General features: G+C 51.4%; 1 protein-coding gene and 1 long non-coding RNA gene across 4 annotated transcripts in view; one reads left to right on the top strand and one right to left on the bottom strand.

The window, feature by feature from the left end:
- Nucleotides 1-21,875, top strand: part of LOC140428417 (potassium voltage-gated channel subfamily B member 1-like) — a 514,844-nt gene that overhangs the window by 142,453 nt on the left and 350,516 nt on the right. The window lies entirely within an intron of this gene.
- The window catches only part of LOC140428418 (uncharacterized), a 112,780-nt gene that overhangs the window by 85,795 nt on the left and 5,110 nt on the right, over nucleotides 1-21,875 (bottom strand). The window contains exons 2-3 of one of the 2 annotated variants that reach the window (XR_011948771.1): nucleotides 19,136-19,214; nucleotides 18,765-18,982 (exon numbers count right to left, since the gene is read on the bottom strand). This is a non-coding gene — a long non-coding RNA (uncharacterized lncRNA). Of the gene's footprint in view, nucleotides 1-18,764; nucleotides 18,983-19,135; nucleotides 19,215-21,875 lie in introns of those variants that run through there. The other variant, XR_011948772.1, reaches the window with a different exon arrangement.

The following is a 21,875-nucleotide window of genomic DNA, read 5'->3' as shown; positions in this document are numbered from 1 at the left end:
ACCCTCCAGGTCCGCCCTTGGATATTCACCATCATCGATCCCTTCCCACTGTGTCACACCAACCACACCTATGTCAGCAACTCTCCCCACGCCCCCCTCCACCCTCAAACAAAAAAACAACCCTATCCACCCACCTTCCTCCTGGCAACCGCCTACTTCACTCCTGTTAACCAGCCTGCCCAGCTAGCATGGTGGCCCCCCGACCAAGACCTCCAACTACCCTTCCTCCCTCTAGTTCCCCTCCCCCCCAACCAATCCAACCATCTATCCCTCAGGAGTAACAAAAGGCACACTCACCATCGTTGCTCCCCCATGAAAACCCACTACCAAACAGTTTAAAGAGCACACAAAACTCCTCCAAAGTTCAATATCCTCACACTCCTCCCAGTCCATTGTTCTTCATAAATTCCATTGCCTCGCCACCGACGGATCTTCTCCTTGTCCAGAAAGTAGTGCAACAGCACCACCATTGTCTTCGGCAGGTTGCCTGCCTGCAATCTCCTCCTCAGTATCCTGGGCGCTCGATACACCTCCAGAAGCCAATCAAAGGCCCCCTTGCCACACACACAACGTCTTTCAGGCATCCTGACCATCCTTAGGTTTTGCGTTCTGGAGCGATTCTCTAAATCCTCGACCTTCTGCCTCAGCCTCTTTTGGCTTTCCCGCATCACTCCCATCTCAGCCATCAACAAGGTCAACTGTTCCTCTTGCTCGCCCACTGCCTCCTCCACTTTCTGGATCGTTAGGCCCTCGGAATCAAGCCTCTGCTCAACTCGCTTGACCCTAGATATCAGAGGCTCCGCCGCCTTGGCCAAGTCTTCCAGGGCCTCTTTCCTCCACTGCTGAAACTTGTTGTTCAAGAACTCCACCAGCTTCTCTGTCGACCATTGGGCAGGCAGTGCGCCTGCCTAGCCCTCCACCACCTTTCCCTGTGGCACACCACAAAAACTCTCCTGCTCCAACTGGACTTTCTTTCTCGTGGCCTCTTTGCCCCCTAATCCATGCACCAGCCACACCAGAGGAGTATTACCTTCCCCAGGCACTCCTGTACCTTTTGCCCTCAAATATTTTCTCCTTTGGGTGGGGAAAAAAACAAAAAAATCTGCTTTGAACGGGAGCCACCAAATGTGCGACCACTCACTCCACTCCATGGCCGCTACCGGAAGTTAATTAGCTTATTTTCTAATCGCAAAATTGCCATTGGTTGACTGTTCCAATAAATTAATTACATTTACATGTGAACAAAGAAACTTGAGTCTCATGGAACTGACTCTTACTTCTCTGCATGTCCTTTGGGATTTACCTGGTCTTCAATGAAGTGTAGGATGAGGATTTCTGAACTATGCATAGGTCTATATTTTTTGCCAAGTCTAGAGGTGAGAGCAGGATAAAGAGAGAACTGCTATACAAGGATGAGATCTGACATAAAGCATGCAGGTTCCTAAAGACCTTTTCTTGTGCAAACATAATAGAGAAAAATATTAGATTTCCCTTTAACTTGTGTTACATATTGGCACACAGTCAATTATTTAGTTGGAATTGATAACCCTTTTAATATAAATGTTAATTTACAGGTGTCAGCTTTTCACATTTATAAGTTTTATATTCCGCAATTGCCCATTGAACAGCTTTGTTTATTATTTGACCAGTAATTTCATTGGCCGCAAGTTCAGTAGCCCATTGGCAGCCATTAGTTCACCAATTTAACAAAATTAATTAATACCTTTGCTACTTGGCAGGATGTGAAATGAACAACTATTGATATCGCCAAGTGCTATTTCTAAGCTCATATGTCATTTATGAATTTGAAATTAGAATGCAAAAAGAGTATAATTATACACATACACTGCTTTAATATCTGTTAGGGTTAAAGATTAGAAGCACAGTGTAGTTAACCTAAACCTCAATCGCCCTGAAAGCAAATTACAATAGTTCATCTTTATTGCAATGTGCTTAACTTTGATCCCTCCTCTACTGTGTAGGATCAAGAGAATTATTATGTCACCAAGAATTTCCTCTCAAATATGAAGTAGAATCATAGAATTTGCAGTGCAGAAGGAGACCATTTGGCCCATTGAGTCTGCACTGGGCGTGGAAAGCTACCCTACTTAAGACCGCACCTCCACCCTGTCCCCATAACCCAGTAACACGACCTAACTTTTCTGGACACTAAGGGCAATTTAGTCAATCCACCTAACTTGCACATCTTTGGATTGTGGGAGGAAACCGGAGCATCGGAGGAAACCCACACAGACACTGTGAGAAAGTGCAAGTTCCACACAGACAGTCACCCAAAGCCAGAATTGAACCTGGGTCCCTGGAGCTTTGAGGCAGCAGTTCTAACAACTGTGCCACCGTGCCGCCCTCTACATGATTGTTTAAAATCAGCGGCATTTGATAGCCACCGATCTTCCATACAGGTGGAATTATGCAGTAACTCAGCATCAAGGTGAGGTGTGCAGTGTGCATTCAAGCTGTTTGATAAGAAGAGTATGGGATGGCAAGGAATATCATTTTTTAAGTCATTTTAAAAATTGAGATATATATTTTGACGAAACCCTTAATTTAATGATATTTGAAAATGCATTACATGATGGTATTTAATCCAATTTTTGATCCATTTACTTTAAGCACAATTAATTGAAATGAGCTGTCTTCATATCTAAAGTCAATAGAGTAGAACATTACATTTCCTCTGTATTATTAGCTGAAATACATACAAGAGAACACGTCCACACCATCCCATCTAATAACAGCATAACCAAGGTTGCTGTGTTGCATAATAAATATTTGAATCTGTAGTCATGAAGCTATATCCACATCTTAATAAAAATTGCATCTTCAACAAAAAATTAGTTTTATAAGTACTATTTATATTAAACTGTTTATAAGCGATTACTTCAGACCATTAAAATTGAACAAAAGTGGGCCTGCCAGACTATAAACAGATTTGGATAGACTGAATACTATTTGATAAATCGTAGTTTATTGCTCCCCTTATATTATTTTTTAACTCATTCTGTATCAGTGAAATCTTACCAAACATTGAGTATTTCAGTTTTTCCATGCAGCTAAAATGTGTCCCTCTGCAAAGATTTGACATGTTATTAACAGCTCTGCAGTTAATTTTGTGATCTAAATAAGTGTGACAAGATTCCAACCAGTGATTTTCATTCGTACACCACCCGTGAATAAACATCCCAAAACACTTTGTATAATAAAGAACAAGGAATTGGATACTGGGCCATGGAATGGGATATTAAGAGGGATGACTAAAAGCTTTGTCAACAGATACGTTTTAAGGAGGATTTTGAAGATGCAGAGGTAGAAACACAGCTGGCAACGATAGGGAAGGGGTCAGAGCAGGCATAAATGAGGCTCGAGTCATATTACTGGAGAGTGGAGTTATAGTACTGGAGGAGGTTACAAAGATGGGAGGGGGGCACAAAATCAATGAAGGAATTTGAATAAGAGCATGAACATTTGAAATTTGGAATATAGAAAACTGGGAGGTAAGGTAAGGTAAGTCACCAGGAAAAGGGTGATGGAAGTGGAACTTCTGGTAACAGAATTTTAGTTTGGCTCAAGTTGATGGGGGTTGGAAGAAAGAAAACCGATAAGGGGAGGAGTATTAAAATATTCAAAGCTGGACATTCAAAACTATTATGGCAAGGGGATGTATACCGATGCAGGAAGTTCAGAGGGAAGTAAGGCAGGGACAGGAACAAAAGGCAGTAAAGGGAAAAGTGGAAGGCAGAGAAACCAAAGACAAAAATCAAAAAGGGTCACATTACATCATAATTCTAAAAGGGCAATAAATGTCAAAAAAAGAAGCCTGAAGGCTCTGTGCCTCAATGTGAGGAGCACTTGTAATAAGGTTGATGAATTAACTGCGCTGATATGATGTCATCGGGATCACGGAGACCTAGTTCCATGGTGACCAAGGATGGGAACTCAACATCCAGGGGTATTCAATATTCAGGAAAGATAGAAGGAAAGGAAAGGGAGGTGGAATCGTGTTGCTGGTTAAAGAGGAGATTAACAAAATAGTAAGGAAGGACATTAGCCTGCACGATGTGGAATCTGTAGGGGTGGAGCTGCGGAACAGTAAAGGGCAAAAAACATCAGTGGGAGTTGTGTGCAGATCAACAAACAGTAGTTGTGAGGTTGGGGATGGCATCAAACAGGAAATTAGAGATGTGTGCAGTAAGGGTATAGCAGTTATTAGGGTGACTTCAATCTGCATATTGATTGGGCTGATCAAACTGGTAGCAATGCGATGGAGGAGGATTTCTTGGAATGTATAAGGGATGGTTTTCTTGACCAATATGTCGAGGAACCAACTAGAGAACAGGCATCCAAGACTGGGTATTATTCAATGCTAGAGGATTAATTAGCAATGTTGTCGTGTGATATCCTTTCGGGAAGAGTGACCATAATATGATAGAATTCTTCATTCAGATGGAGAGTGACACAATGAAGTCTGAGACTAGGGTCCTGAACTTAAAGAAAGTTAACTTTGATGGTATGAGACGTGCATTGGCTAGGATAAGCTGGCAAAGGATACTGAAGGGGTGACGTTGGATAGGCAATGGCAGACATTTAAAGAACACATGGATGAACTTCAACAATTGTACATCCCTGTCCGGTGCAAGATTAAGACAGGAAAGATGGCTCAACCATGGCTAAAAAATGGAAATCAGGGATAGTGTTAAAGACAAAGAGGAGACATATAAATTTGCCAGAAAAAGCAGCAAGCCTGAGGACTGGGAGCAATTTAAAATTCAGCAGAGGAGAAAGGGTTTAATGCAGAAGGGGAAAATAGAATACGAGAGTAAGTTTGCAGAAAACATAAACACTAACTGCAAAAGCTTCTATAGATATGTGAAGAGAAAAAGACTGGTGAAGACAAATGTAGGTCCCTTACAGTTAGAATCAGGTGAATTCATTTAAAAATTTAGAGTACCTGTAGCGCACAAAGACTCCATGAGACGAATATAGTGAAGTCGATGAGGCTTTATTAAGCGTGTCTGTTCCCCAGCAGCTCGATAGTAAACTGGCCTGCGGGGGAAGACACCGGCTTCTTATACTCCGCCTTCAGGGCGGAGCTTGAGGTCAACGGCCAACCAGGACCCGGGATCTGTCAGCCAATGACATTAGGGCTTCCAGTCCCACATGACCCCCAATACATACTACCACATTCACCCCTTGTCAAAAATGAACCCGGCGGGGTGATGCTTCGTATGGTGGTAAGGGTTTACAGGGCTGGTCCTGGGAGGATAGAACATTCACATGGTAGTACAGTATTGGACAGTTTCGTCCTGTTGCAACTATTTACAGAGGGTATAGGAAAAAAACAAAATGTTCTTTGAACAGTCCATCTTTGTTTTACATCGACGCCACGAGTCGGTCGGGCGGTCTGGTCGTCCGTGTCGATCGCCTCGGCCCCGGCGGTGGTGGTGGTGCTTGTACCAGTGTTGTCGCCTCCAGGAGCCGTACGGTTTCAGCTGTCAGTGCAAAGGGGAGGGGGACTGATCCTCGTGGGAAGGGGGCGGTCGCAGGGTGCGGCGGTGGCAGGAAGGGGGGCGGTTGGGTTGATGGTGTCGGGGGGGGGTGCGTGGTGCCAGCGGGCGCCAGATCCCGCAGGGAGACCATGTCCTGTCGGCCGTCGGGGTACTCCACGTAGGCGTACTGGGGGTTTGCGTGGAGGAGGTGAACCCTTTCGACCAACGGGTCCGCCTTATGTGCCCGCACATGCTTTCGGAGCAGGATGGGTCCTGGGGCCGCCAGCCAGGTCGGCAGCGACGTTCCAGAGGAGGACCTCCTAGGGAAGACAAGGAGACGCTCGTGAGGCGTTTGATTAGTGCTTGTACATAATAACGACCGGATGGAATGGAGAGCGTCCGGGAGGACCTCCTGCCACCGTGAAACTGGGAGATCCCTGGACCGTAGGGCCAGTAGGACGGCCTTCCAGACCGTGTCGTTCTCCCTTTCTACTTGCCCGTTCCCCCGGGGGTTGTAGCTGGTCGTCCTGCTTGAGGCTATGCCCTTGCTGAGCAGGAACTGGCGCAGCTCGTCACTCATGAAAGAGGACCCCCTGTCGCTGTGGACGTATGCGGGGTAACCGAACAGTGTGAAGATGCTGTTCAGGGCTTTAATGACTGTGGCCGCGGTCGGTGGAGGGGAGGGGCCCTTTGAAATCGAGACTGAGGCGTTCAAAGGGGCGGGAAGTCTTAATCAGGTGCGCTCCATCTGGCCTGAAAAAATGCGGCTTGCATTCCACGCAGATGTGGCAGTCCCTTGTGACTGTACGGACCTCTTCTAAAGAGTATGGGAGATTGCGGGACTTGATGAAGTGGTAAAACCGAGTGACCCCCGGGTGGCAGAGGTCCTCGTGGAGGGTTTGGAGGCGGTCAATTTGTGCGTTGGCACATGTGCCGCGGGATAGGGCATCGGACGGCTCGTTCAGCTTTCCAGGCCGGTACGAGATCTCATAGTTGAAGGTGGAGAGCTCGATCCTCCACCTTAAGATCTTGTCATTTTTAATTTTGCCCCGCTGTGCATTATCGAACATGAAAGCTACCGACCGTTGGTCAGTGAGGAGAGTGAATCTCCTGCCGGCCAGGTAATGCCTCCAATGTCGCACAGCTTCCACTATGGCTTGGGCTTCCTTTTCCACTGAGGAGTGGCGGATTTCTGAGGCGTGGAGGGTTCGGGAGAAAAAGGCCACGGGTCTGCCCGCTTGGTTAAGGGTGGCCACTAGAGCTACGTCGGAGGCGTCGCTCTCGACCTGGAAGGGGAGGGACTCGTCGATGGCGCGCATCGTGGCCTTTGCGATATCCGCTTTGATGCGGCTGAAGGCCTGGCGAGTCTCTGTCGACAGAGGGAAGGTCGTGGTCTGTATTAGGGGGCGGGCCTTGTCTGCGTACTGGGGGACCCACTGGGCGTAGTATGAAAAGAACCCCAGGCAGCGTTTCAGGGCTTTTGGGCAGTGCGGGAGGGGAAATTCCATGAGTGCGCGCATACGTTCGGGGTCGGGGCCTATTATCCTATTGCGCACTATGTAGCCCAGAATGGCTAGCCGGTCGGTGCTAAAAACGCACTTGTCGACTTCCGGGTGCGGCGATGACCAGCTGAGTCGCACGTTTCGGCAGCTCCCTGTGAAACGGACTTTTGGGCTCTTGATAGGAGCCCCGACGGCAATTTTAACGGCTGAAAACACCGTGCGGTAAACCAGAAGGGTGTTCCCCCTGGACACGGATGGAAAAAGGAGAGGAAAGTGGCCGGATTGCAGCGGATCCTTTGGAACAACGGCAAGGAAGGCAAGCAGAAACCAAGATGGCGTCGGAAGGTGGCAGTTTCATATGGGGCCCTGAACAACAAGAGTTTTTGAAACGCTGCGTGGAGGAGATAAAAAAGGAAATGAAGAAAGAGTTGTTGGCCCCGATATTACAGGCGATTGAAGGGCTGAAAGAGGAACAAAAGACCCAGGAGCAGGAGCTTCGGGTCGTGAAGGCGAAAGCAGCAGAGAATGAAAACGACATACAGGGCCTGGTGGTGAAGTCGGAGATACAGGAGGCACACCAGAAACGATCTGTGGATAGGTTGGAGGCACTGGAAAATAACACAAGGAGGAACAACTTGAGGATTCTTGGCCTTCCTGAAGGTGTGGAGGGGGCGGACGTCGGGGCATATGTGAGCACGATGCTGCACTCGTTAATGGGAGTGGAGGCCCCGACGGGTCCGTTGGAGGTGGAGGGAGCATACCGAGTTATGGTGCGAGGACCGAGAGCAGGAGAAGCTCCCAGAGCCATAGTGGTGAGATTTCTCCGTTTTAAGGATAGAGAAATGGTCCTTAGATGGGCGAAGAAAACTCGGTGTAGTAAATGGGAGAACGCGGTGATCCGCGTCTATCAAGATTGGAGTGCGGAGGTGGCGAGAAGGAGGGCGAGCTTTAATCGGGCCAAAGCGGTACTTCACAAAAAAAAGATAAAGTTTGGAATGCTGCAACCGGCAAGACTGTGGGTCACATATCAAGGGAGGCACCACTACTTTGAGACGGCGGATGAAGCGTGGACTTTTATTGTAGAAGAAAAATTGGATTGATTGGACTACGAAAATGAACGTTTGGACAAAGTGGTGGGACGAGTGGGGGGGGGGGCGAAGAGGGATTGTATGATTAATCCTGCGGTATGGTAACTTTTCTTTCTCCCACAGGTGGTGATGGGGGGAGGTGGGGAGGGAGAGGAGATGGGGCGTTGGCCATGGGAGGCGGGGCCGAGGGAGAGGCGCGGGCTTGGTTCCCGCGCTATGATAATTATGGCGGGAATAGAGAAGCAGGAAGGAGGGGGCGCCGCACGGGGCGAGCCGTGATCACGGGGGGAAGCCGAGGTCAGCCAGAGTTTGCTGACTTCTGGGAGCAACATGGGGGGAGTAATTACGTTAGCGGGGGGTCTAGCGGGGGGGGGGGGGGAGGGGGGAATTACTGGGTTGCTGCTGCTGGGGAAAGGGGGGAGTGGGTGCGGGAAAGGATGGGCGGGGGGGCACCGTCTGGGAGAAATACAGCCGCGTGGGAACTGGGCGAGAAGCTGGAAAAAGATGATGGCTAACCGGCAAGGGGGGGGGGTGGGAAGCCCCCCAACTCGGCTGATCACGTGGAACGTGAGGGGGCTTAACGGGCCGATAAAGAGGGCACGAGTACTCGCACACCTTAAGAAACTTAAAGCAGATGTGGTCATGTTACAGGAAACGCACCTGAAACTGATAGATCAGGTTAGGTTGCGCAAAGGATGGGTAGGGCAGGTGTTCCATTCGGGGCTGGATGCGAAAAACAGGGGGGTGGCTATATTAGTGGGGAAGCGGGTAATGTTCGAGGCAAAGACTATAGTGGCGGATAACGGGGGCAGATACGTGATGGTGAGTGGCAAATTACAGGGAGAGATGGTGGTGTTGGTAAACGTGTATGCCCCGAATTGGGACGATGCCAATTTTATGAGGCGAATGCTAGGACGCATCCCAGACCTAGAGACCGGAAAGCTGATAATGGGGGGAGACTTTAACACGGTGTTGGAACCAAGGCTGGATAGGTCGAAGTCCAGGACTGGTAGGAGGCCGGCAGCAGCCAAGGTGCTTAAGGATTTTATGGAGCAGATGGGAGGGGTGGACCCGTGGACATTCAGTAGACCTAGGAGTAAGGAGTTCTCGTTTTTCTCCTATGTCCATAAAGTCTATTCACGCATAGACTTTTTTGTGTTGGGTAGGGCATTGATCCCGAGGGTGAGGGGAACGGAATATACGGCTATAGCCATTTCGGATCATGCCCCACACTGGGTAGACTTGGAGATAGGGGAGGAAACAAGAGGGCGTCCACCCTGGAGAATGGATATGGGACTAATGGCGGATGAGGGGGTGTGCTTAAGGGTGAGGGGATGCATTGAAAAGTACTTGGAACTCAATGACAATGGGGAGGTTCAGGTGGGAGTGGTCTGGGAGGCATTGAAGGCGGTGGTTAGGGGGGAGCTGATATCAATAAGGACACATAAAGGGAAGCAGGAGAGTAAGGAACGGGAGCGGTTGTTGCAAGAACTTTTGAGGGTGGACAGACAGTATGCGGAAGCACCGGAGGAGGGACTGTATAGGGAAAGGCAAAGGCTGCATGTGGAATTTGACTTGCTGACCACAGGCACTGCAGAGGCACAATGGAGGAAGGCGCAGGGTGTACAGTATGAATATGGAGAGAAGGCGAGCAGATTGCTGGCACACCAATTGAGGAAAAGGGGAGCAGCGAGGGAAATAGGGGGGGTGAGAGACGAAGATGGAGAGACGGAGCGGGGAGCGGAGAGAGTGAATGAAGTGTTTAAGACATTTTATAAAAAATTGTATGAAGCTCAACCCCCGGATGGGAGGGAGAGAATGATGGAGTTTTTGGATCGGCTGGAAATTCCCAAGGTGGAAGAGCAGGAAAGGATGGGATTGGGAGCACAGATCACGGTAGAAGAAGTGGTGAAAGGAATTAGGAACATGCAGACGGGAAAGGCCCCGGGACCGGACGGATTCCCAGTTGAATTTTACAGACAATATTTGGACTTGCTCGCCCCGCTACTGACGAGGACCTTCAACGAGGCAAAGGAAAGGGGACAACTGCCCCCGACTATGTCAGAAGCAACGATATCGCTTCTTTTAAAGAAGGAAAAGGATCCGCTACAATGCGGGTCCTACAGACCAATCTCCCTCCTCAATGTAGATGCCAAGGTCTTGGCCAAGGTAATGGCAATGAGAATAGAGGAATGTGTCCCGGGGGTGGTTCATGAGGACCAAACTGGGTTTGTGAAGGGGAGACAGCTGAACACGAACATACGGAGGTTGTTAGGGGTAATGATGATGGCCCCACCAGAGGGTGAAACGGAGATAGTAGTGGCGATGGATGCCGAGAAAGCATTTGATAGAGTGGAGTGGGATTATCTGTGGGAGGTGTTGAGGAGATTTGGGTTCGGAGAGGGGTATGTTAGATGGGTGCAGCTGTTGTATAGGGCCCCAGTGGCGAGTGTGGTCACGAATGGACGGGGATCGGCATATTTTCGGCTCCATAGAGGGACAAGGCAGGGATGTCCTCTGTCCCCATTACTGTTTGCACTGGCGATTGAGCCCCTGGCGATAGCGCTGAGAGGTTCCAAGGGATGGAGGGGAATACTTAGGGGAGGAGAAGAACACCGGGTATCTTTATATGCGGATGATCTGCTACTATATGTGGCGGATCCAGCGGAGGGGATGCCAGAAATAATGCGGATACTTGGGGAGTTTGGGGATTTTTCAGGGTATAAATTGAACATGGGAAAGAGTGAGCTGTTTGTGGTGCATCCAGGGGAGCAGAGTAGAGAAATAGAAGACCTACCGTTGAGGAAGGTAACAAGAGACTTTCGTTACCTGGGGATCCAGATAGCTAAGAATTGGGGCACATTGCACAGGCTAAATTTGACGCGGTTGGTGGAACAGATGGAGGAAGATTTCAAGAGATGGGACATGGTAGCATTGTCAATGGCAGGGAGGGTGCAGGCAGTTAAGATGGTGGTCCTCCCGAGATTCCTTTTTGTGTTTCAGTGTCTCCCGGTGGTGATCACGAAGGCTTTTTTCAAAAGGATAGAAAAGAGTATTATGGGTTTTGTTTGGGCCGGGAAGACTCCGAGAGTGAGGAAGGGATTCTTACAACGTAGTAGGGATAGGGGGGGGGCTGGCACTACCGAGCCTAAGTGAGTATTATTGGGCCGCTAATATTTCAATGGTGAGTAAGTGGATGGGAGAGGAGGAAGGAGCGGCGTGGAAGAGATTAGAGAGGGCGTCCTGTAGGGGGACCAGCCTGCAGGCTATGGTGACAGCCCCATTGCCGTTCTCACCAAGGAACTATACCACGAGTCCGGTGGTGGTAGCTACACTGAAGATTTGGGGACAGTGGAGACGACATAGGGGAAAGACCGGAGCACTGGGGGGGTCCCCGATAAGAAACAACCATAGGTTTGCCCCGGGGGGAATGGATGGGGGATATGGAATGTGGCAAAGAGCAGGTATAACGCAATTGAAAGATCTATTTGTGGATGGGAAGTTTGCGAGTCTGGGAGCGCTGACCGAGAAATATGGGTTGCCCCAAGGGAATGCATTCAGGTATATGCAATTGAGGGCTTTTGCGAGGCAGCAGGTGAGGGAATTCCCGCAGCTCCCGACACAAGAGGTGCAGGACAGAATCATCTCAAAGAAATGGGTGGGGGACGGTAAGGTGTCGGATATATATAGGGAAATGAGAGACGAAGGGGAGACTATGATGGACGAACTAAAAGGGAAATGGGAAGAAGAGCTAGGGGAGGAGATTGAGGAGGGGATGTGGGCAGATGCCCTAAACAGGGTAAACTCGTCGTCCTCGTGCGCCAGGCTAAGCCTGATTCAGTTTAAGGTATTACACAGGGCACATATGACTGGAACACGGCTCAGTAAATTTTTTGGGGTGGAGGATAGGTGTGCGAGGTGCTCGAGAAGCCCAGCGAATCATACCCATATGTTTTGGTCATGCCCGGCACTACAGGGGTTTTGGATGGGGGTGACAAAGGTGCTTTCGAAAGTAGTAGGAGTCCGGGTCGAACCAAGCTGGGGGTTGGCTATATTTGGGGTTGCACAAGAGCCGGGAGTGCAGGAGGCGAAAGAGGCCGATGTTTTGGCCTTTGCGTCCCTAGTAGCCCGGCGCAGAATATTGCTAATGTGGAAAGAAGCCAAGCCCCCGGGGGTGGAGACCTGGATAAATGATATGGCGGGGTTCATAAAGTTAGAGCGGATTAAGTTCGTCCTAAGGGGGTCGGCTCAAGGGTTTACTAGGCGGTGGCAACCGTTCGTCGAATATCTTGCGGAAAGATAGATAGGGGAGAACAAAGAAGGCAGCAGCAGCAGCCCAGGACTTGGGGGGGGGGGGGGGTGGCCTGAGACAAGGCAGTTGCCAATTAGGGCTAGTTTTTATTTTTTGTTATTTAATATTTATTTATTTGTTGTTGTTTTCTTTTGTTCTTGTTTAAATAAAAAAGGTCATTATTATCTGTATTGTTATAATGTTGTGTAAAGGATGCACAATGTACTGTGTTGGTTGACCAAAAATTTTCAATAAAATATTATTTAAAAAAAAAAAACGCACTTGTCCTCGTTGTACGTGAGGTTCAAGGCTTTGGCGGTCTGGAGGAATTTTTGGAGGTTGGCGTCGTGGTCCTGCTGATCGTGGCCGCAGATGGTTACATTGTCGAGATACGGGAACGTGGCCCGTAACCCATGTTGATCAACCATCCGGTCCATCTCCCGTTGGAAGACCGAGACCCCGTTTGTGACGCCAAAAGGGACCCGTAGGAAATGGTATAATCGCCCGTCTGCCTCGAAGGCTGTGTACATGCGGTCACTTGGGCGGATGGGGAGCTGATGGTAGGCGGACTTGAGGTCCACGGTGGAGAAGACTTTATACTGGGCAATCCGATTGACCATGTTGGATATGCGGGGGAGAGGGTACGCGTCTAGTTGTGTGTACCTGTTGATGGTCTGGCTATAGTCAATGACCATCCTTTGTTTCTCCCCTGTCTTCACTACTACCACCTGCGCTCTCCAGGGACTATTGCTGGCCTGGATTATGCCCTCCTTTAGTAGCCGCTGGACTTCGGACCGAATGAAGGTCCGGTCCTGGGCGCTGTACCGTCTGCTCCTAGTGGCGACGGGTTTGCAATCCGGGGTGAGGTTCGCAAACAAGGACGGGGGTTGCACCTTGAGGGTAGCGAGGCCGCAGATAGTGAGTGGGGGTATGGGGCCGCCGAATCTAAACGTAAGGCTCTGTAGATTACATTGGAAATCTAATCCCAGCAAGGTGGGGGCACAGAGTTGGGGAAGGACATTAAGTTTGTAGTTTTTGAACTCCCTCCCCTGCACCGTTAGGGTAACTATGCAGAATCCCTGGATCTGTACGGAGTGGGATCCTGCAGCTAGGCAAATCTTTTGTGCACTGGGATAGGTGGTCAAGGAACAGCGTCTTACCGTGTCGGGGTGTATAAAGCTTTCCGTGCTCCTGGAGTCGACTAGGCATGGCGTCTCGTGGCCGTTAATTAGGACCGTTGTCGTCGTCGTCTGGAGTGTCCGGGGCCGAGCCTGATCGAGCGTAACCGAAGCGAGCCGTGGTTGTAGTAGTGGGGTGGGGTCCGTTGTTGCCGTCCAAGATGGCATCGGGGATGGACAAAATGGCCGCGCCATACATCGCACGTGGCTGGGGGGTCACAAGATGGCGGCGGGGGTGGACAAAATGGCCGCCCCCATGCGTCGTACAGGTCGGGGGCGGTCCAAGATGGCGGCGCCCCTCCTCCCCTCGTGGTGGTCGGGACCCAAAATGGCGGCGTCTGCGGGTCGCACATGGTGTGCTGGGGGGTCTGGGGAGCGCTAGGACCGCGAGCGCTAGGACCGCGCGGAGCTCCCTCACCGCGAGCGCTAGGACCGCGAGCGCTAGGACCGCGCGGAGCTCCCTCACCGGGGACAGCGGTGGTCGGGGCCCAAGTCGGCGGCGCCGGTGGGTCAGGCGTGGGGCCGCGAGCGCAAGGAGCGCGAGGAGCTCCCTCACCGGGGACAGCGGTGGTCGGGGTCCAAGTAGGTGGGGCCGGCGGGTCAGGCGTGGGGCACGGGACGGGGGTGAGGGTGGCGTTAGGGACGCGAAAAACCCCCTCCTCTCCGTGGAGAGTGTTGGTCGGGACCCAAAGCGGTAGCGCCGGCGGCGGGTCGTACATGGGCTGCGGGGTGGGGGGTTGGGGAGCGTAGGCGGCGTGCAGGGCTCCCAGTTCTCCCGGGACCGCGGTGGTCGGGAACCAGAGCGGCTGTGCCTGCGGGTCGCACATGGCGTGCTGGGGGGGTTGGGACGCATAGACTGCTTGTAGGGCTCCCTGTGGCCCCGGGACGGAGGCGACCTCGCGGGATCGGCACACCACCGCATAATGGCCCTTTTTCCCGCAGCTTTTGCAGATGGCTGCGTGGGCCGGACAGCACGGTCGGGGGTGTTTCGCCTGGCCGCAGAAATAACAGCGGGCGCCCCCGGTGCGACTCGGCGTTTGGACTGCGCAAGCCTGTGGGGTGTCTGGGGGGGGGGGTGTAGGGGGTTTGCCGCGACGGGTACGTACGGGGCCCAATGGCCTGCCGCGTGGTCGGGGCCATAGGCGTGGGTATTACGCGCGGCCACGTCTAGGGAGGCTGCTAGGGCCAGTGCCTCTGAGAGTCCTAGCGATTCTTTTTCTAGAAGTCTTTGGCGGATTTGGGAGGATTGCATACCTGCCACAAAAGCGTCGCGCATTAACATGTCCGTGTGTTCGTTTGCATTCACCGACGGGCAGCTGCAGGCTCGTCCCAAAATCAGCAGCGCGGCGTAGAACTCGTCCATCGATTCTCCGGGAGCTTGCCGTCTTGTCGCGAGCTGGTAGCGAGCGTAGATTTGGTTAACTAGGCGAACGTAGAGACTTCTGAGTGCTGTGAACGCCGTCTGGAAATCGTCGGTGTCTTCAATGAGGGTGAAAATCTCCGTGCTCACCCTCGAGTGCAGGACCTGCAGTTTTTGTTCGTCTGAGACTCGGCCGGTGGTCGTTCTGATGTAGGCCTCGAAGCAAGTCTGCCAGTGTTTGAAGGCTGCTGCCGCATTCACTGCGTGGGGGCTGATCCTCAGGCATTCTGGAATGATCCTGAGCTCCATAGTCCTTTTTAGGCACGCTTAATAAATTGTAGCGCACAAAGACTCCATGAGACGAATATAGTGAAGTCGATGAGGCTTTATTAAGCGTGTCTGTTCCCCAGCAGCTCGATAGTAAACTGGCCTGCGGGGGAAGACACCGACTTCTTATACTCCGCGTTCAGGGCGGAGCTTGAGGCCAACGGCCAACCAGGACCCGGGATCTGTCAGCCAATGACATTAGGGCTTCCAGTCCCACATGACCCCCCAATACATACTACCACAGTACCCAATTCATTTTTTCCAATTAAGGGGCAATTTAGTGTGGCCAATCCACCTACTCTGCACAACTTTGAGTTTTAGGGGCGAAACCCACGCAAACATGGGGAGAATGTGCATGAATCAGGTGAACCCATAATGGGCAACAAAGAGATGGCAGTCCAGTTGAACAATTAGTTTGGATCTGTCCTCACTAAGGAGGACACAAATAACCTTCAGGAAATATGACGGGACAGAGGGTCTAGCATGAAGGAGGAACTGAAGGAAATCCTTATTAGTCAGGGAATTGTATTGGGGAAATTGATAGGATTAAAACCCGATAAGTCCCCAGGGCCTGATGCTCTGCTTCCCAGAGTACTTAAGCAAGTGGCCCTAGAAATAATGGATGCATTGGTGATCATTTTCCAGCATTCCATAGACTCTGGAATAGTTCCAATGGATTGGAGGTTAGATAATGTAACCCCACTTTTTAAAAAAGGAGGGAGAAAGAAAACAGGGAATTATAGACCAGTTAGCCTGACATCGGTGGTGGGGAAAATGCTGGAGTCAATTATTAAGGATGAAATAACTGAACATTTGGAAAGCGAGAACAGGATCGGTCCAAGACAGCATGGATTCACTAAAGGGAAATCATGCTTGTCCAATCATCTAGAATTTTTTGAGGATGTGACCAGTGGACAATGGTGAGCCAGTGGATGTTGTGTATCTGGACTTGCAAAAGGCTTTTGACAAGGTCACACACAAGAGATTAGTGAGCAAAATTAAAGCTCATGGTATTGGGGGTAATGTATTGATGTGGATAGCGAACTGGTTGGCAGACAACAAGCAGAGAGTGGGAATAAATGGGTCCTTTTCAGAGTGGCAGACAGTGACTAGTAGCATACCGCAGGGTTCAGTACTAGGACCCCAGCTGTTCACAATATACATTAATTTTTTTAAAATAAATTTAGAGTACCTAATTCATTTTTCCAATTAAGGGGCAATTTAGGGTGGCCAATCCACCTACCCTGCACATCTTTGGATTGTGGGGATGAAACCTTCGCAAACACGGGGAGAATGTGCAAACTCCACACAATATACATTAATGATTTGGACAAAGGAATTGCATGCAATATCTCCAAATTTGCAGACGTCACTAAGGTGGGTGGCAGTGTGTGCTGTGAGGAGGATGCAAAGAGACTGAGTGGCAAATACTTGGCTAATGCACCATAATGTGGGTAACAGTGAGGTTATCCACTTTGGTGGCAAAATCAGGAAGGGAGATTATTATCTGAATGGTGGCAATTTAGGAAAAGGGGAAGTCCAGTGAGACCTGGGTGTGATGGTGAAACAGTCGCTGAAGGTTGGCAGGCAGGTACAGCAGGCAGTGAGGAAAGCTAATGGCATGTTGGCCTTCATAGCGAGAGGATTTCAGTTTAAGAGTAGGGATGCCTTACTGCAGTTATACATGGCCTTGGTGAGGCCACACCTTGAGTATTGTGTGCAGTTTAGGTCTCCTAGCTTGAGGAAGGACATTCTTGCTATTGAGGGTGTCCAACAAAGGTTCATCAGACTAATTCACGAGATGGCAGGACTGACATAAGAAGAAAGACTGAATCGACTGGGTTTGTACTCACTGGAGTTTAGAAGAATGAGAGGGGGTCTCATAGAAACATATAAAACCCTGATGGGACTGGACAGGCTAGATGTGGGAAGAATGTTCCCGATGTTGGGGATGTCCAGAACGAGGGGTCACAGCCTAAGAATAAGGGGTAAGCCATTCATGACTGAGATGAGGAAGAACTTCTTCTCTCAGAGAGTTGTTAACTTGTGGAATTCTCTACCACATAAAGCTGTTGGGGCCAGTTCGTTGGATATATTCAAAAGAGAGCTAGATGTGGCCCTTGAGGCTAATAGGATCAAGGGGAAAGGAGAGAAATGGAGTGGGATACTGAATTTGCATGATCAGCCATGATCACATTAAATGGTGGTGCAGGCTCGAAGGGCCGAATGGCCCACTCCTGCACCTATGTTTCAATGACAAATGGAGGAGGGTTCTGGGAGAAGATGGGATTAGACAGAGTCAGAGGTGGGTATATGCAGCCTTTATCGTGAACAGGATGTGGGGTCAGAAATCATGGTTCGATTCTAAATAGGATGCCAGGGTTATGAAAAGTCTGAACTGGGAAAGGATAGTGGTGGGGTGACTGCAGTGGAGTTGTTGGCAATGGTACAGAGTTTGTGACAAGAGCAAGTACTATGGTTTCAATTTTCCTAATGTTTAGCTGGAGGAAATAGCAGCTGATCTCGGATTGGATGTCAGACAGCACAAGAGGCAGTGGAGGCTAACACAGTGAACCTACAATCTAGTGACTCAGACGTGAGCATGTTCAGATGAAGAGTCAAGGGGACTCAAAACATTAGCTCTCCCTACAAATGTTGTCAGACCTGACGGGTTTTTCCAGCATTTCCTGTTTTTGTTTCAGATTCTAACATCTGCAGTATTTTGCTTATTATTATGAGTACGTCCAAGTTTCCACTATTAGTTAATGCTCTTCGAATTAATTCCTTTACAAAAAAATCTGGATAAATATTTGATTAGGCATGTGATTGAAGGTTACAGGGATCAGTAACGACAGTATAACCCAACGATCTAATAGTTTTAGTTATCATGCCGTGTCAGTGGGAAAGCAGAGATTTCTGAGGCTTAATACCTTGCTGCAAGATCCTGGGTTCAGCTAGTGATGGGTAACCTTGTATTTAAATGTCAGTGGACAGAGTGGTAGGTGCTATCATGACATAGTAAAGAACTCTGCAGGCTACAGAAAACACACTAAATTTGGTGCCAATTTTCTGTGCTAACACCGAGAACATGAGCAAGATAAGTGGAATCCGCAGCAACATTTTTGTGTGGCCCGCTGCTGCTCAAAGTCATCTGTCAGATAATTGGACATTGTGGAACACACAATTTTCTGACTATTGATTTGACCCAAAATGATAAGAAAGCACTGTTCAGGCTTAGTTTAACTACTTAGCGGCGGGACTTCGGCCCATCCGGGCCGGAGAATTGCGGGGGGGGGGGGGGCCGCCATCCGGCGCGGCGCAATTCCCGGTGCCGGAGATATCCGGTGCCGGAGAATTCGGCAACCGGCGGGGGCGGGATTCACGCCAGCCCCCGGTGATTCTCCGACCCGGCGGGGGGTCGGAGAATCTCGCCCATGAACAGGACTTCAAGGTGGATTCTCGAAAAGTGGGAATAAATTAAACAATAGAACATAATATAAAATATATAGCAGATGTATATTTCAGTATTTGTAACATTGATGCACTAATACAAGAGTGAGTTTGATTTAAGACTGAGATCAGTTCCTTTCACTGTATTTCAATAGTCCTGATGTAAATTCACCTGGAGTCTGGGATGACAAAAGACCATTAAAAGGAGAGAAATTTCCCCAGGTGTTCCCCTGAAAACTTTCATTGTTAATTTTCTTAACAGCAGAACTTGCAAATATTTGTCTGCAAAGAAAAGACAAATGAGATGTTTTGATAGCCAACCTTCTGCTTTAAATTTCTATAATTAGCCTATCTGAAGTTAGGGCATGGCCATCTTAATCAGCTTCCAGCAGCATTTATATTCTTATACAACAGCCATCCCAGTCTCAATCCTACCTGAACTGCAGCAAGGTCATTCAACAAAGTGACATTCTCAGCATATCTTCAGACTTCCATGTTGCAAGAGATCACTTCACTTTTCAAACAAAATAATAGATAAATAATAATTTATATTAAACAAGTACTTCTAATTATATCAGTCTAAATTATATACTATAAAATTATTTTCCGGTAATCTAACACCTGATTATTTACTGTTCAATTTACACCAAATCATTTCAGAAAATTGTAATATGGTGGCATTAAATAAAAATCCGTTGTCAATTAATGCAAACCAGGGGCGTCATTCTCCGACCCCCCGCCGGGTCGGAGAATGGCCGTTGGCCGCCGTGAATCCCGCCCCCGCCGAAGTCTCCGAAGGGAGAAAAGTCGGCGGGGCGTTAATGGCGCCGCTGCCGCGGAGAATGTCACGGGTCTGCGCAAGGCAGCCGATTTTCGGCCTGCCGATATTCTCCCTTCCGGATGGGCCAAAGTCCCGTCGACGTGATGACCGTTCACGTCGACGTCAATCAAACCTCCTTTTCATCGGCGTGACCCGGTGCTCCAGGCTCACGCCGACCAGCGAGGAGGTGAGTGACGGCCTGGGGGGTTGGCTCTGGGCAGGAAATGGCGTGGCCGCAGACTGATTGCCTGAGGAGAGGTGTGTCTCGGCTTGTGTGTGTGTGCGGCGGGGGGGGGGGGGGGGGGGTGGTTAGAGTAGGCTGGGCTCCGGGGGAGTGCCGGGAGGGGGTCCGTGCCGGGGTGGAGGTTGGGGGTTGTGGAGGGGGTCCGTGCCGGGGTGGAGGTTGGGGGGGCGGGGTCCGTGCTGGGGTGGAGGTTGGGGGTTGGGGAGGGGGTCCGTGCCGGGGTGGAGGTTGGGGAGGGGGTCCGTGCCGGGGTGGAGGTTGGGGAGGGGGTCCGTGCCGGGGTGGAGGTTGGGGGTTGTGGAGGGGGTCCTTAGCCGGGGTGGAGGTTGGGGGGGGGGGGGTCCGTGCTGGGGTGGAGGTTGGGGGTTGGGGAGGGGTTCCGTGCCGGGGTGGAGGTTGGGGGGGGGTCCGTGCTGGGGTGGAGGTTGGGGGTTGGGGAGGGGCTCCGTGCCGGGGTGGAGGTTGGGGAGGGGGTCCGTGCCGGGGTGGAGGTTGGGGGTCGGGGAGGGGTTCCGTGCCGGGGTGGAGGTTGGGGGGGGGTCCGTGCTGGGGTGGAGGTTGGGGGTTGGGGAGGGGGTCCGTGCCGGGGTGGAGGTTGGGGGTTGTGGAGGGGGTCCGTGCCGGGGTGGAGGTTGGGGAGGGGTTCCGTGCCGGGGTGGAGGTTGGGGGGGGGGTCCGTGCTGGGGTGGAGGTTGGGGGTTGGGGAGGGGGTCCGTGCCGGGGTGGAGGTTGGGGAGGGGGTCCGTGCCGGGGTGGAGGTTGGGGGGGGGGGGTCCGTGCCGGGGTGGGTGATGGGAGGGCAAATGAGTTGGTCCACCTGGCCAGGTGCCAGCCTCCAACAGTTGGACCCATGCGGTCCATGCCACCTGGCTGGGGGGAGGAGGGGATATGGGCAATGATGACATGTCGTCGTTCCCCTCCCCCCCACCAGGTCGTCATGTTTTCAGATCATCCAGCGATGTTGGCCGCCGTGGTGGCAGCCGCTCATGTCTACGTTGCCCTGGATGAGGAGGAGGAGGAGGAGGAGGAGCGTGCCAGAGAGGCGGCGCAGGCTGCCGCAGAGGGGCAGGCGGCAGCCGCCCAGGCTGGAGGGACACCTGACCGACAGGACGAGGAGGGGGAGGAGGACGTCGCGGCCCCACGGCAACGGAGGCACCCGAGGGCGCCCCGTGTGTACCGGCCCCGGCAGTCATGCCAGGACCTCACGGACCGGGAATGCAGGAGGAGACTCCGGATGAGCCGGGAAACCGTGGCACACATCTGCCACCTGCTGGCACACCTGTCACCGCGTGGCACTGGCGGGGGACACCCTCTCCCCGTGTCCGTCAAGGTTACGGTGGCCCTGAACTTTTATGCAACGGGGTCATTCCAGGCACCGAGTGGGGACCTGTCCGGCATATCGCAGACATCGGTGCATCGGTGCATCCGGGCAGTGACAGATGCCCTTTATGCCATGGCGCACCGCTACATCCGCTTCCCCGTGGACCGGGCCAGCCAAGATGCCCGGGCCGTGGGCTTCTCTGCCATTGCCGGGTTCCCCATGGTCCAGGGCGCGATCGATGGGATGCACGTCGCCGTGCGGCCACCTGCAGATAACAGGGCCGTGTTCACTAATAGGAAGGGGACCTATTCGATGAACGTACAGGTGGTCTGCGACCACCGCATGATGATCCTGCACGTCTGCGCCCATCACCCAGGCAGTGTACACGACTCATTCGTGTTGTCGCGGTCATCCATCCCCGGCATGTACGAGGGACGCCATCCCCGGCTGAGGGGCTGGTTGCTGGGCGACAGGGGCTACCCATTGCGATCGTGGCTGATGACGCCTATACGGAGGCCACGCAATGAGGCGGAGAACCGCTACAATGATGCCCATGTAGCGACAAGGGGAGTGATCGAGAGGTGCTTTGGCGTGCTGAAGATGCGTTTCAGGTGCCTGGACCTCTCTGGGGGCGCCCTCCAGTATCGGTCAGATAGGGTCGGCCGCATCATTGTGGTGTGCTGCGTCCTGCACAACATAGCCCAGCAGAGGGGCGATGTGCCGCAGGCAGAGGAGGGCGGAGTGGAGGAGCAGCAGGAAGAGGCCCAGTCCTCCCCAGATGAGGGGGATG

The sequence above is a fragment of the Scyliorhinus torazame genome, chromosome 8 (genome assembly GCF_047496885.1).
Source record: "Scyliorhinus torazame isolate Kashiwa2021f chromosome 8, sScyTor2.1, whole genome shotgun sequence".
NCBI lineage: Eukaryota > Metazoa > Chordata > Chondrichthyes > Carcharhiniformes > Scyliorhinidae > Scyliorhinus > Scyliorhinus torazame.
The sequence above is the reverse complement of the archived record's forward strand: the minus strand, read 5'-3'. Positions and strand labels throughout refer to the sequence as shown.